At 34.5% G+C, this 16,342-nt stretch overlaps 2 protein-coding genes across 9 annotated transcripts in view; both read left to right on the top strand.

Annotated features, from left to right (window-relative positions):
• Hrs (Hepatocyte growth factor regulated tyrosine kinase substrate) overlaps nucleotides 1–409 on the top strand; it is a 163,212-nt gene extending 162,803 nt beyond the window's left edge. For both annotated transcript variants that reach the window (XM_072014373.1, XM_072014371.1), the window contains exon 12: nucleotides 398–409. The gene's annotated coding sequence lies outside the window, so the exon portion shown is untranslated. The remainder of the gene's footprint in view (nucleotides 1–397) is intronic.
• The window catches only part of Wake (ankyrin repeat and fibronectin type III domain containing protein wide awake), a 191,227-nt gene that overhangs the window by 150,562 nt on the left and 24,323 nt on the right, over nucleotides 1–16,342 (top strand). The window contains exon 1 of one of the 7 annotated variants that reach the window (XM_072014361.1): nucleotides 8,297–9,156. The exons of the other annotated variants lie outside the window; for them this stretch is intronic. The gene's annotated coding sequence lies outside the window, so the exon portion shown is untranslated. Of the gene's footprint in view, nucleotides 1–8,296; nucleotides 9,157–16,342 lie in introns of those variants that run through there. 7 annotated transcript variants of the gene reach the window in all.

Here is a 16,342-nt window from a genome sequence, read left to right as displayed (position 1 = left end):
ACACACCTACGTTTAATAACGAATGCAGATCGCTTCTCTGATGCTCGCTGCCATGTAGTTTCTATTGTACAATCCTCTTGCATCATTGTACTCGTGTTATTATATTTGACAAGATACTTGTTAGACGTTTGCTTGTGTAATATTAACGAGATTGCTTAATAGACAAAGGAAATTTTACGAATCGCTTTTACGAATTAGCGTCTGCTGGTAATGAAAGAAATGATACAAACGAAGCAATCTTATAGGTAAATCTTGTAAATTGTCACTCGTTTTGGTAATAAGGGAAAGAACATCTTACGAGTAAATGTGATAAACAGCAATTCGTTGGAGAAATTTTATGGAGAATTTTTAGAAAGTAAAACTTGTTGATGTCAAAGAGAATAAAACTTTGTAAAAGTAAATTTTGCAAATTCTAACTGGTCGGTAATGAGGCAAAGAAAATCTTGCCAGCAAATTTAGCAAACGACAACTTGTGGGTAGTAAAAGAACGAAAATTTCAGGAATATCTTTGGGAAAGTACGACTTTTTGGTAATAATGCAAACGAAAGTAGCAAGGAATTTTAGAAATTATAAGTTAGCTGACAATTCAATGAAAAATTGTACAATCGTAAAGAGAAAGTTTAGAATTTGTAACTTGTAACTTTTGTCAATTTACCAATGTCATTAGTTACATGATAGAGCGTTTCCCAAAACATTTCTCCGAAAATTCGAACAAAATGTGCAACCTAAATGCAAATCTTTCAAATCGCAGAATCGATAAATTGTCCATTGATCTAATTTTTACCTTATAGTAAACGAAGTCGAAAATTCCGATATTGTAACGTAGAGTGATTGCAAAAAGTATTCCAACATCATTGGTATTTGTTAGTATACTAATTACGTTAACTGTTGGGTCATCAACACGCACTAATTAATCAGGCCCAAGTACATCTAATAGTATTCCCGTATTATTAAAAAAATTAATTTATATTTTACGTTATACCACGAAATTAAAATGTAGAATCCCATAAAAGAACGAAGCTTCTCACTGGAATATAAAGGCTATGTAATTAATATAAATAAATGCTATGGTTTTAATAAATTAGAAGTTACAAGTACTCGTACTTAATAAATGTTACAAATAATGTTACAAGTCATTGTAAGGATCGGATGTAATGAATCTTAAAATTACGTATCGCGGTGCCAGTTTATATTGTGCATCGATTGTAAAGGCTGCTTTTGACAGATGAACCAACGTCAATTCAAACAGCAGATCTAATACACGTGTTTCGATAGACGAGCGTGATATGTGACGCATGAAATCGGTGTATACGGAAATATATACGCAGCATACAATCGTCTGATATGCGGTTCGTGGCCTGTAGTGTGCTAATGCACGATGGTTCGATCACGATTTTACGTAAATCTACATCGGCAATATGAATCTAGCGAATTTACGGAAGCGGCGAACGCGAAATCCATTCGAGAGAATAGATCCAATCCCGCCAAGGGAAATGAACAGTCTCTCATTTCCGATTTTTCTCTCACAGAAACTTGTAAAATGTGGCTTACACGGGCCACTGTTTTTATCTCGTCGAAGTTTTGATTCGCGGCGAAACGACCGACTCGTTCATGTTCGTCTTCTTTTTCCCATAGAAGAACAGGTGTAGCATTCTTAATTTCGATCATCGATACGTTACGATATTCTTTCTTCATCAAAGTATTCATCAAATCGCTCAATTACTACGAATGTGTATCCTTGTGATTATAGTTGCCTCGCGAAAGTATCCCAACGCGTATAGAAATTCCTTATGAATATGTTACGCGCGTTACGTAAAACATTTGGAAATTTAATGCTGCAACGAGACGCGGCTATTGAATTGATTATGTTAATGAAACGTATGTGCGAATGAAATGTACCGTATGAATGAGATTTTTTAATGTTTTGCACAACGCACGAATTACCGTCGTACCGGTGCAGCAATTGAAGCAGCTGCGGAAAAGCAGAGGCCAAGGAAGACGATTGTTTCAAACATTTTATTTAATGGAAAGGGTCATCGAGTAACAATTAGTTTTTATTTAAATGGAAGCCAGTGATCGATAAGTGTGATAGAAATTCCTCGAAGAATTAAATCAAGAAATAATTGTTAATCGTTCTCGTTACGAATAACGGTTATGAACGATTAAAATTTTGTTTGACTACCGGCAGCCGCTATCGATAGGGGAAATTTAATTTTCTGATTATCAGTAGCCGATATAAATGACCGGGAATTTGTTTGATTACCGATAGCCATTATCGACGTGAAAAATATTTTCTAGTTACATTCGGCTATTGTCGATTGTTAGCGACATTATCGATAGAATGGAGTTAAATAAATTGAATAAATATACCGTTTCATATGATAAGAGCAGAGACATAATGCAGAGAATTTTAAATCCTTCGAGTTTTGCCGCCATTGATGCCAAGCAGCGGTATAATAATTATATAGAGTCTTATGAAATGATTTTAATTTGATTTTAATAAAATGATTTTAAATTGAAGGAAAATAAAAAGAAAAAAAATATGTATATATACGAACTGTGATAATTCCCTGCGCATTTCTATGTTTCAAAATCGTTGTTGTATTTTGTGGAAATTATTTGTATTATTTTTTTGTGGAAATATTAATATTTGGTAAAATTAATTTAGATTAATATTTAATACAATATTAAGAATTGGGTTTTCTGATGATTATAAGCTGTAAATTTTCAAGTTTCCTTTATAGCATCGACCCTTAATCATCTACGAGTATCTGCGAATAATTTCACGATCCACTGTATATTCCACAAAAGTAATTAAAAAATCATAAATTTGCATAAAAAACGTGCTTCACATGAAATTTTTATTGCCTGTATAATCTTTTTTCTGATGAATATTCTCGTTAAGTGTATCCTTTGATATTTCAGCGAGGCAAGTGCTTTACGTGCAGCCTGCGTTATTTCGATAATTCTTTAATTTTCTTCTGTACCGGCAGCTTGTAAGAATTTTTCAAAACTCAACCGCACGTTGCATATTTCACGCTGACAATATTAACGCTTCGAGGAGCTTGCCTCTAACTGCATCATGCACAACGCTGGCTATGCCAGTGTAAGTATAAATTGGAGTATAAACTACCTTTTGTAGTGAAAAAAATGCATTATCCTCCTCTGTCTTTCATCTTTCTCTCCCTTGCGTATTCTTCGTCGATTTACTTTCACTTTTTCCTTTTATCTCGCGGGAATTCCGTCTTTCTTCCTCGTTTTTTCTTCTTTTTTTTCCTCTTTTTTTCGCAGAATTTCTCGGCGACATCTCATTCATCTCTCGACCACGATATTATCTGTTTAGAATTCGTGAAATAAAGTCGATCTCGTTGAAATGAAAATTGAGGAAATTTTGGCGCCAATTAAGATTTGAAATTTTTTTTAACAGATTCACAAATTTTCCAATTTTTCACTTTTTTGTATTAAACGAAGTGCTTTAAAAAAATCGTTCGAAAAAGTCCTTGGAAAAATTTTAGCAAAATAAAATTCGTATAGTAGTTTCTATTTTAGAGGCCCGCCGATGTAGATGCGTGTCTCGTGACTCAAAGCTACTCACGTACTGTATCACGTTCCGCTATATTTTTCTTTGCTGTACGGTCCGTGTCTTTGATCTATTTCTCGTTGTAACTACTCTAATTGCAACGGTTTCTCTAAATTGGCAGAAACATACTACGAACACGTTTCATCTATAACATTATATGTATGTACAGTTTCCCCTCTGCAACAATATAGAAACATAGAACGTGTCTTACGTGGTTTCACTTTTTAATTAACGATCATCCAGCCGTTCCAGTTGCCGGTGTACTTGCAGAGCTTGCATTAATGATGCATTAAAACTTCACAAGTTCTAATTGCACCTTATAATTAAAGATACTCTGAAAAATTGCGTTAAATCGATTAAGAAAAGATTGTTAATTAACTCGAAAAATTGCATTAAACGGGCTTCCACAACCGACGATCAAAGTTACTTTGAAAAATTCCATTAAATCGATTTTAAAAAGTTGCATTAATGTTTCACAATTTATCATTGAAATTACTTTGAGAAATCGCATTGAATAGACTTTTAAACATGTGCTAGATTTATAATTAAAATTATACCACTCGTAATTAAAAAGTTCGTTCCAAAAATTGCATGACATCAACGTAAAGAAAAAGTTTGCTTTGAGGAAAATTACACAGTGGCTACAAAAGGTATTGAGATACGCCGTTATTTTCCAGTGAAGCGTTGTTTCATCACGTTCTTCGTCTCATTTCGATGATAACAAACTTTTACAGTCGTACAAAGCGGTGTGCCAATATTAAGTCTAACCGCTGTATAAAGTCGACTTTCTAATTTTGTGAAAATGTGAAAACAGAAACGAAATTTTAATATTCTACATTATTTCAAGTTAAGTGAATAATCCAATTATAGTATCTTTATTGCGATGCAATTACAACACCTTTTCTATAATCCAGTTGTAACATTAACGCTTATAATCCTATCGGTCGTATGAGAATTGTAAATTACAATACTCTGAAGAAATTATAGAAAATCGAACTCGATCGATCTTGTATATCATTCATCGGTAGTTTAAATGAAGTTTCATGTCGTCTGAGTTCGTTGTATGTTAAAATGCGATCGTAATGACGGACGAAATCGAGACCGGTGAATTTTTCATTAAAATATCAGAGAAAACAATTTCGGGATTTATCCGCGGTTTTATTGGTCGTCGTCGAGTGGTTCTACGGTGTCGTTTGTCTCACATTCGTTTAACGAGTCCTCTTGAGACCTGTCAGTTGGCATACAGCAAGTTCGTTCTTCACCAGACAATTCCCGCTTCTATCGCTACTGCTGAATTTATTAAATCCAGTTCTATACGCCCGTCCTCTATCCCCTTATTCTCGTTCAAATACTGAAATACACGTGGAAAATAGTTTCCTAGGAAATTAGGAAGCCTGCTTACGCGTGCATTCAGGTCAACTAATTACAGCTTGTCTTACCCACGCTGCGGTTTGTCTTCTTAATGAGAAACTCGAGAGAACAGACCATTACGGCGATCGATTGCGTTTTGTTTTTCTCTTTAATTCGAATTTATTTGCCTCGAACATTTCTTAAAATATTCCCCAATGTGGTCGTGTATTTGCTTATACACGTAAATATGGAAAATTAATTGTGCGTCAAATTATAATAGATTCGGATTTTCGAGTAATTCAATTGGATTTTCGTGTACAGATATATTTTTCAAGCTTCCCGCATTTTAAGATACGTAGGTATGAAAGTCAAGCGCCTATTAAATTAAATTTAGATCTGATTCTCTGTTCGAAAAGTGGAGAAAATGGAATTGGATTTTCGAGTATGAAAATGTTTCACAAGGTTCCTATGTTTGCAAATACAAAAAAATGATTGTCCGTTAAATTACATTTGGACTTTCGCACTATTTTTCATTCAAACAAACAAAAAAAAAAAAAAAAAAAATGGAAGGTGGAATTGAATTTTGCAGGTATTTTCTAAAGCTCGTATTGAAACGTGGATAAGGTGCTGGATCGTAAATAGAAGTTTGCTTTTTCGATTATAATCAGCACGGAGATTCATTCACGACTGTACATTCTCTTTCCTGTGAACAAAGCCGTGCATTGTTCATACACCATTCGAAGGAGTGGAAATTAAATTCTCATTGAACAATGCACGCTTTTCCTTGACGAGTTTCACCGAACGAAACGACTAACTACTTTCCCTAATCCTGTGCTTTTCTTTCATAATATTGTTTATGTCTTTTGTTGTAAGCTTGTCCGCTTTGTATTTAAATGGATTAATTTAGCAATAGGAATTACAAACTACAATTTCAATATAACTCCAGTGTCTTAGAAGTGGATTAGAAATAGCAATACAGATACTGCAACGAGAGATGTACCAGTGTCAATTATATCTTCATTATCTAATCTATATCTTAATGATCTATACCTATAATTATTTAAATGCATATCAATCTTTGACGTCAATTAAATTTTAAAAATCTGTTTGACCGAATGTCTGAGCCTGAAGAACGTTCTGTGAGCTAACTAAGTTTTTCCATAGGCGAACATAATTCCTGATAACTAGATAACGAATTTCCGTGGAAATTCATATTTTTTCAGAGTATAATTAATAAAGTAGTACCTCGGTAGAAAATTATTTTACCTACCAAGTATTATAGGGAGCATTATACTTTGGATATTTTGTACATTTTTTTTCACATCATGTGCATTCTATGTAATTATGCATTTTAAAATTTTCCATGGATGCATAAGAAACCACGGTCTACTGGCAACTGCTCGGTTTTTCTAATTTCATTCTTCACGTAAAAAGGGCAAAAATAAATTTACCATAATTCCATAATAAAATAATAAAGAAATAAATTTTTTCAAAATATGATAAGGGAATTCGTTTACGTGTTCTGTAGAAATCTGTATCTGCATTCCACGCTGTGTTTGCATAAATATAAAGCATAACTATTAGCATTCAAGAGTGGCATTTTAAAATGTCTGAGAAATGCAATCGGCTTATGCCACGCGCTTGCCGGAAACGTGCTTCTTTTGTACATATCTGCCTTTGTACCTACCCTCCTATACCTGTTCGCAATCCAGCACTCTGCATAAACTGCACTAGTCACGGTATCATGCTCTTCTGACTCCCTGCTTTTCACGAGTTCACCGGAAAAGTTACCTGGATTCGAAAAGTTACGTACCCATTGAAAAAAAAAAAAAAAAAAGAAAATGTATGGAAGCAATTTGGAAGGGTTGATGCGATCATCTCACGAAGATACATATTTTATTATTCTATCAAGATCAAATGGATTTTACAATAACTCGCGTGTGTTAGTTTTTAGTTGGTTTTTGCATATGTTAAGAGTGGAATTTGAAGTTAGTTATCGGAAATTAAATTCGTTGATACAAAACATTAGAGATATCTCGCAGAATAAAACACAGCTGTTCGATCAGTAAAAAACATACGCTGAAAATCTGTCTTCAAATATTGACACGAGCAACATCGCAGGTCCTAGAAATGAGATTTTTATTGCAGGTGTAGCGCGGTTGTTATTTAACAATATGCTTAACATATAAAGACCCGCAGCTTTGTTAATACACGTCCTTACGTTAATTATATTCACGTTAAAATGCAGCAACGTATGAGTTTGTACAACAAAGTAATTTTCATTTTTTCGATAGGTCCACGTGAAACTTCTACAATATCAACAATGAACATTATACTTGGTATATTTGCGCTCTATACATTTTTGAATTATTATATTTTCCGTAAATGCGTAACGATCCCTTAGCTTAATATATTAAAAACATACATATTTTCACAGTATAATTAGTATTGTACTTTGAATATTCTTTACGCAGGAGGCAGCCGAATAACGTGCGCAAGCAGGCATGAAGCGATTCCTTATGAAAAAATAAGAAAAGAATATGCAATAACATTTTTTCATATATCGTTTCGTTTTTTGAGAAAATCGAGTTTGAAAATTTATCGAGTATATCTGAACATGGTTAATTCCGAATTGGACAACAGTAAATAATTGATAGGACACATACAATTATTCTGTAAAAATAAATCGAAGACGTAGAATAAAATTATTCCGCAAAACGCTTCACCTCTGAGAAAAATAAATTTGAAAATTTATGTATACTAGCTCAATTATTAATGTTATTTTCTTGAAAATGAAACCTTAAAGGGAAATTTTATTCGCCATCTTTTATTTATTTTCGCATAGAATAAACCCTTACTGACTGATTCTACCCAGTCGGTAATTAGCCAAATTCAACTGTACCTTGCAAAATTTCAGGCTCGGTTTCCCCAACACCTAGCGTCGTGCCGTATGAAAAAAATTTCATTATGTATCTTCTTCTTATCTTTACATAAGGAAACACGTCGGTACCCGCTTATATATATTATTCGGCTGCACTCTATTTTTGCACCTTTGCATTCGTTCTATGCATTAATATCGCTTTAAATTTCCACAAAAGTATAAAATTCCACAGCCTAATTATTACACGCTCTTATAATAAATACATCCACGTTGAAACGCAGCCATATGCGTATAACCACGTACAACAAACGTTTTTATTTCTCCCAAAATTTATCGCAATAATTAAATTTTCATAACGAAAGAAATCGCTCGGATGTCCAAGCTTCATTGATAAAAAGGCAGACTGTAGAAGGGTACGGTCAAAACGAAGTGCTGGAACGATGGGGGCGTCCGGTATGGTGGGGGCTAGACGGCAGCTGTTTGCTCGACCGACGAGGGTCGCGTTCCATGTGTACCCGCCAGTAATGCCACATCGTTGTCGCCGGCTCTGCAACGAGTATCGTGTGTTTATCCATGAAACTCGTGTCGAGAAACGTTCGTGAAAAATGTGACGTTTAGCCTCTGTGAAAGTGTGTTCGTTAGTGTGTGCCTTGGTATGAATCGGAGAAAACTACAACTGAGAAAAGGAAGAAAATAAAATGGAGAAAACATAACCACCCGGTAACGACAAGAAACATCGAACATGAAGAGGTTGGAAGAAGAAATTGTTGATCAGTGTTGTGAGAACTGGTTACGCGGTCGAGGCACGTTGGTCGACGACTTGTAAGGAGATTCCGAGTTGGCGGTGAAACGTGGTGAATTGAGAAACAGAATGAAAAGTGCGTGGAAGGTGACAGGTTAAGTTTCGAACAGGGGACGCTTGCCTCCAAACGGCACTGCTCGGTCGGTAACGCGCGAGAAATCGATTGTTTGCTTGAAGAGTAAACGTTCATATAGTATATCGCAGTTTCTTTTATTTATAGTTAAAAAATTAATTGATAGCGGGTTACCTTGTATTTATTTTTCAAGAGTTTGACAAATTGAATTTAATATATGGTTGTCAAGAAGATACAGGTTATGTAGATTTTTATACGAACAATAATGGCGACGTAATTGCTAGGCAAACTTGATCGTCACTTAATTAGTCATTTTATAAATGTGGACTGCATAATGTTCGTATACAGGTCGTTAAAGTGAATTAACCTAGTTAGAGAGGTATAAGGTGTCGATCTACAATTGGGATCGTCACTGTGTCACAGAGTGTACACAAATATCACGTGTCGCGAGTGTAACGTCCAAAATACAGGTAATCTATTACGCTGACAGGCATATCTGGTATCGAGGCAGTCATTTTTGCCACAAGTATTGGAATTTAATATTTATCGCCAGATCAATCGATACGTCAGTCAAATATTTTTTCCTCGTACATATTGTCGTTCGATCTACCTTTTCAATTGGAACTATTAATATATTATCAAACTTCTATAAGAAAAAAAATTATTTTTATCGTATTCTTTGTACTTAACCTATTATTATTTGAAACGATTAAATACCTGAAGACTTTTCTAGAAGAAAGAAAATTATTTTTATCATATTTTATTAACTTGCAATTGCGAAATAAGGTTGAGAATGAGATTTTCGAATATATACGAAGTGTGCAACCGCGTTAGAGCAGAAAATGGCTGTCGTCAGACAAGAGTACATAGTTCCTTTTCCTTCTTTGGAAACACGATGAACGCTATCTCAACTCGAATGGTTGACTTGCTCTCGATGGTATTCGAGAACGGTAGTGAACGGACGCACGTGCGTCCTTGCGAGGTAAACTTCTATGCATGGAAGGTTGCATAACCATAAGTCGATTCGTTCATGGACATTTTCCCACCAGTTTTAGGTATTTTCTTTCGCTTTTCTTCATATTTCTCTTGATATCCCAAAGACATTGTCTTTTAACTATCTCATATATAGAATTTTCAAAAAATCTTTTAAACGTTGCTTCCTTGGAAAAAAAACATTCTAACTTCATCAAGATTAATTCAACATACATATATGTATATGTATATATTTATCTTTCTTTAATTGAACACTTTAATTAAATAATAGAAACGAAGCTTAAATATTAAGGATATGATATTTTGTAAGACCAGAGGAAGATCGTTATTTTTTAATATTTTTCTGAGGAAAATAATGCATGCATACATAGTATGTGATCATTGAGCGTTAAGCTTAACTGTTCGTAAGCATGTTATTTACTATAACGTTAAGCTTAACGCCCACTGGTCTGGCCGCTCGTGTTAGTAACGCGTTGTGTAGCAGCGTTAGTAAGTGGTTAAGGTTAAGCGCGTACGTTATATTTCTTAGAATCAAAATTAAAAATGATTACGTATCTTTTCCTGGCTTTAATGCCCACTCAGCAGCGGTTGAGTCACTGTTTATTTTATGTTATAATAATGAAGCGAAGGGCTGACTATAATATGACAGCAAAATTCACTTAAAGAATAAATTCGTTATCAAAATCATGTTCATATATTGTTTGATGGAATAATAACACTTAAATTGTAACTTAGAAAGTAATAAACGTGAAACAACTACATGAGTCAATTGATCCAGCCTTCGTCGAGGGTTAATATTTTAGCTTCATCTCTATCATATGATCTCACGGCAGTTTGCCTTCTTCTCGTTATTATGATTCACCAAACGACGAGTTAAAAATTATAACCATGAAAAATTAGAGGGACGTTGCTTACAATAGGACGTCTCGACAATATTCATCGTAGGTGTGAGTCTTGTATCCTCATAATCTTATATTTTTATGGACACGAAGAAATACTAAAACAGATAGAGGTTTATCTCAATTTGTAAATAGTATGACTTATATAAATTGTTCAAGTTGCCAAAATCGTATTTGGATGTTAATTTCGCATAACCATAATGTTAATTTCATTGTAATGTGATAATTAGATTGCAAATATTTACGCGTATATATGCGTATTTTTATGAACAGGAAGAAATGGAATATATCAAAGAATACTAATTGAAATACTAGAGAAATAAAATATTAAAAATTTCTAATTAGAACGCTAATAAAGACTAAATAGAGATTTGGTTTTTTATTATAAATCTTCTAAATATTATAAATTATATATGTACGTTGTATAACGGATACCTGACTTGCAACATTTTGTACATTTTTAAGTATTACGTGTATTCACAGTCTAGTGGTATCTTGATGTTACGTGTTCATCGTGTTGCTATGTTTTTGTAACACGTCGTTCGAATTCATTAAGTATGCGTCTTGAGTCAGTTGGAAGAGCTTGACGAGCGGAAGAAGGCGTTCGTCTGGTGTCAAAGAACCGTAGTTTCACGCGGCAAAGGAAGTAGATTGCAGTTTATCGTAGACGGTGTTCCGATAAGGGAGACGACGCCTCAAAAGGATCCATTGTTAACGTTTTCATCTGTCCAAGGCCGTTCTACGTTTTAATTGCCCTAATTCTCGTGAATCGTGCGCTTTATTAGAGAATTTTTTTTATTTTACTTTCTCCCAGCCTATTAATCCCATACCGTTTTTTATTTTTAACATTACCAACGACTCTCTTCTTAGTTTTTATCGCGATATATTTAATAATCAATTGATATGTCTGTAGTATTTTTTTTTTTTTTTTTTTTTAGCGATTTGTTCGTTTCTCTAGTTTCAATGAATTACGCGCTCTATTTGGGAATTTCATAATAATCGAGAAAAATGATCCGCCGAAAACAGGGTTCTACTTCACTTTATCGAAATCCGCACTAAAATAATGGAATCTATCAACGGTGCAGATATCCTGCAACACACATCATTGAGTATATTTAATTTTGATAGAATATTGGATCTTTGAATAAGCAACTTGAATTTATAAACACGATTTGTTCACTCCACAAGAAGCTACGTATTGTTCGTAGAAAATCATTAGCTTCTCGTTAACTTGCCATATAAAATAGATATAATACCATACATAAATACAATATAAAATCAAATAAATACACGTATACGATATATGGACAATATATGTAAATATTCAAAGGATTAGTTCAATTTTCAACATGGATAACAATTTCTGTCTTAATCTGACCGCGGCGAGGATCCAAGAATTATCGTAAAAAATTATTATTTCTTCACCTGACGTTACCTTATTAGTACTTTCCTTAACGATTCATTAATTTCACGGTCGATGGCTTGCTGGTGGCACGCGGTTCGTTATGGAACAACGTTATATTAACAATGCCAGAGTACGGTAACTTCAGAGAAAATGGATTGTAATTTATCGACGAGATATAACGAGCACGACGCGATAAAAGAGGACAGATGCTTTAATTACTCTTTGTCAGGGTCAGGAGAGTTTCCAGGCTTCCTTTCCTTTGATATCGTATTTTTGGTCGAAATCGGTATTCGTATTTCTTTTGAGAGATTAACAAAAAGGACACGTGGTCGTTCGATTCCTAACCCGGCACATCGAACCAAACGTGGCTTATAAAAGGCCCCGTTAGCCGCAAATCGTTTTTTCAGGATTTCTGCTTCGGTGACAGCGCGTCGACGCTTGTGCAGAGATAAAACAGAGGCTTGGATGCCCGTTTATTACTCTGTCTTTTGTATCCTTTGCCCTCGTTGCCCTTTCTCCTGGTTTCCCGCGCCTGGATCCCCAGGAACAATGTTCGTTGCCTCTGATCGCTCTCGAATCGAAGTTCGCACATTCGCATTCGATTTTCACTTGCCACAATCTTGTACATTAACGAAGATTTTTTATACAACACTTGTCTCTATATTATTATACTTTGCATAAATTTTTATACTTCTGTATTTATACTTGTATATAAATTAGAATTTTGTTTTATAAATTCTAATTTAATAATAGCAAAATAAATAATAATAGTAATAATAAAATGATAAATCTTTATGTAAATTAGAATTAGAAATGTAAAAAGATACATATTACACTTCGTAAGTATCAGCCATTCAAAGCTTATGATTTCGTAGAAGACACAATAATTAATTGAGATCAGACATTGTAAGTGCCATAAGACAAATTTTAAAAATTATTAACTTCATTATATTATGTTAACGTAAAACGTGAAATCTTTTTATAAATTAGAATTAGAAATGTAAAAAGATACATATTACACTTCGTAAGTATTAGCCATTCAAAGCTTATGATTTCGTAGAAGACACAATAATTAGTTGAGATCAGACATTGTAAGTGCCATAAGGCAAATTTTAAAAATTATTAACTTCATCATATTATGTTAACGTAAAACGTGAAATCTTTTTATAAATTAGAATTAGAAATGTAAAAAGATACATATTACACTTCGTAAGTATTAGCCATTCAAAGCTTATGATTTCGAAGAAGACACAATAATTAATTGAGATCAGACATTGTAAGTGTCATAAGACAAATTTTAAAAGTTATTAATTTAATTATATTGTGTTAACATAAAACGTGAAACATTTTTTTGATTATCGGCTTGTCGGTTTTTATTAATTTTAGTTTGCTTACGAATAACCATTATCGATGACGGAAATTTCATTTTGGTCATCGAATGTTCATTTGGTATGGAGGGGAAGTGGGATCGAGCGGCGCGGAAAATCACGATTTGGCCATAAAACGATATTTCTCCTGTCTTTTCTGTTATTCCCTTCAGCACATTCCAAAGGGTAATTAATCCAGCTCTGTCGAACAAGAAAACGCGAAGCAATTTTCCGTAATGTAATCCACTTTCGTTGCTTGGAGCTCTTAATGGTGGCGAAAAAGTTGCTTCGACAGGGAAGTAGTAAAAGTTCTAATTTCATTCGACTCTCGAGGAAAGTAATATCCTCGGATTGAAGCCCATCCGATGGAATCGGCGTCTCGATGCGGCAAAGCCACTTCTCTCTATCGAGAAGGAAAAGAAAAAAAAGAGATCTCTTGTTAACATTGTTACCGCGGCACGGGTTGCTCTGCTGCGTTTTCTAGTTAAATGAGACTCGAAATAGACTTCTATAATATCGAGAGAATTCGAAAGGCAATATAAATGGCGAACGTGTATCTCGTTAGATGGTAGAGTCTCTTCGTTCTTTAACGTCGTTGGAAATCTGAGCGTGGAATTACGACGATACGATCTTTCGTAGTAACAATCGTGAGACAGTATCAAGAAGAAGAAAGGGGAAACGGAAGCGTTATTAGTGGCTATTAGCACAATAGACGTTAAAACGAGAGGAAGTTACTGCTACGTATCCTCTTCATCTCTCTATTGTTTCTTTTACCCCTTCTACTATTCTATATCCAGATACATATTTTCTCGATGAAGAAATTGATGTACTCTCTCGCTTGTTAACCACGATAATTGCCACTCGGAAAAATTAGGTATTCGAAAGATATATCGATAGTTTCTCTTTCTTCGATAGTCTCAAGCTCTGAAGTCGATAGTAATTGCCATTTGAAGGAATTGCCGGGAGATAATATTGCTTGCTTTTCTTTTTTAAATATTCGAAGCTCTGAAGTCGATAATCGCGGCTCGTAGAAATTAATGAAACAATATCGCGTGCTTTTTCTGCTTTTTTTAATATTTCAAGTTCCAGAGCCGACAACTTACCGTTTGAAGGAATTAATGAAAGATTATTTTGCTTGCTTTCGTCTTTGTCATATTTGAAGTTGGAAAGTGGAGGATTTCGCCATTTGAAGGAATCATTGAGAGATAATATTGCTCGTTGTAGAGTTTGTAATATCTTAAGTTGCAAAGTCGGTAATTGCTGCCGTTTGATTTCTCCAGTTTCTTAGAGCGTCGACGGGATCTTGGACAAATCAATCCTCCCCTGACAATTTACTTACCTCTGGCTTTAATTATCCTATTATCATCTCGACGAGCCGTAATTACCTCGTTAACTTCTAACGAACTCCAATCTGTATCGCAAGAGAGCGATTTTATTCCTCTCGATCGATCCGAGTACGTCGAAGCTGCCCGTGTTTCTGCAGTCTAATTGGTTGCAAAACATACAGTCTCTTACATAAGTCTACATACATTCTTCAATTCCGAAATAATTATAACAACGATGATTAGGCTGTGTTGAGAAAACGTATCAAATTTTATATTGATTGAATTTATATTTAAATTTACTTATATATACATGACTTACATATTTAAATAGATAACACAATTCATTAAAAAGGTAGACTTATTATTACATTAATATCTTTAGAACCCAAATATTGAATTTTGTTACATTTACATTGTATAGGAAAATGATATACGTAAAGAAATGTACAAAATTTATTAATTTTTACCCCAGAGTAAAACATGTATAAAAAATAGAAATTTATTCTGCTGCACAGGTATCAAAAACGACCTCCTACAATTTACGATCTTTCTGGCATCGAAGATCGACATTTTTGCAAATTTTCTGTTATCTACTATGTCCTTTTCTATAAATCAAATACGTAAAATTCAATAAGCGTATACAGACTTGTGTGTCCGACTGCACATTCTTTTACGCTGCGTGCTTATCAACATTTCAAAATTAACAATTCGACCATCTGCCAGCCTCCAATCGTCCGTCTGTCGAGTTTATCTAATCATCGACGTGCTTATAATATCATTTCCGTCAGTTCTGTTTAATTTGCACTTACCTCGGCTCGTTCCTACAACGATTTTCATATCCATCGATTTTTCTTTTTACGTATTATTTTATTGGTTTTAGCATTTACGTCTTTTTTCTCTCGTGACACCGTTTACTTTTCGATAAGGGCCGACCAGTCGATTTTCCCTGCGCATATATCTGCAAGGAATTTCTATTTGGCGTTCAAATCACAAGTTTCGTCGACAACAATGGTCATTCTATCGAATCCAGTTGATTGATCTCAAAGAGAATATTCGGATGAGATCGATGCTCAGATCGATCTCTATTCTTCATTGCAATGGTGAGATGCGTCTTCTTCGTGAAGCTTGCAAAACCATTTATTTCACTTTCATCTTCTGGCCTAATTGTATTCGTCGACAAACCATCCATTTGTCCGATTTCCAGGTTTCCTCGAGGTTTATGGGCAAAGTTCGCTAGACAGTTGCTTCGTTCAGTACACAAATGCTTTTGTCCGTTTCCAGTCGCATATCGTTGAATGAAGCGCGTGTTTCATATATTACTGGGTTGGCAACTAAGTGAACGCGGACTTTGTTATTAGGTAGTAATGACAAAATCCGCAACCATTTAGTTACCAATACAATACAAAAGCCGCAATTGTAACTGCTCAAGATGTAGTCGCAAAAAGGTCTAGAAATTGCCAGTCACGTTCGTAAGTTACTGGAGACGAGTAAAAGCAGGAAGCGTTACAACTTATCCGAGATTGAGAATTTGCAGTGATTCGGTATCAGTATTAATTCTAGGAGTATCGGAGCAACAGCTTCACGAATTGTTTATAGATTGTCGATAATTCGAGTAAGATACTCAAAATGCCTGAAACTTCTGGAAGTTAGAAATTTTCTACGGATTC

This window comes from Bombus fervidus, chromosome 12, assembly GCF_041682495.2.
Source record: "Bombus fervidus isolate BK054 chromosome 12, iyBomFerv1, whole genome shotgun sequence".
Taxonomy (NCBI): domain Eukaryota; kingdom Metazoa; phylum Arthropoda; class Insecta; order Hymenoptera; family Apidae; genus Bombus; species Bombus fervidus.
Note: the sequence above shows the minus strand (reverse complement) of the source record. Positions and strands in the feature narration are given on the sequence as shown.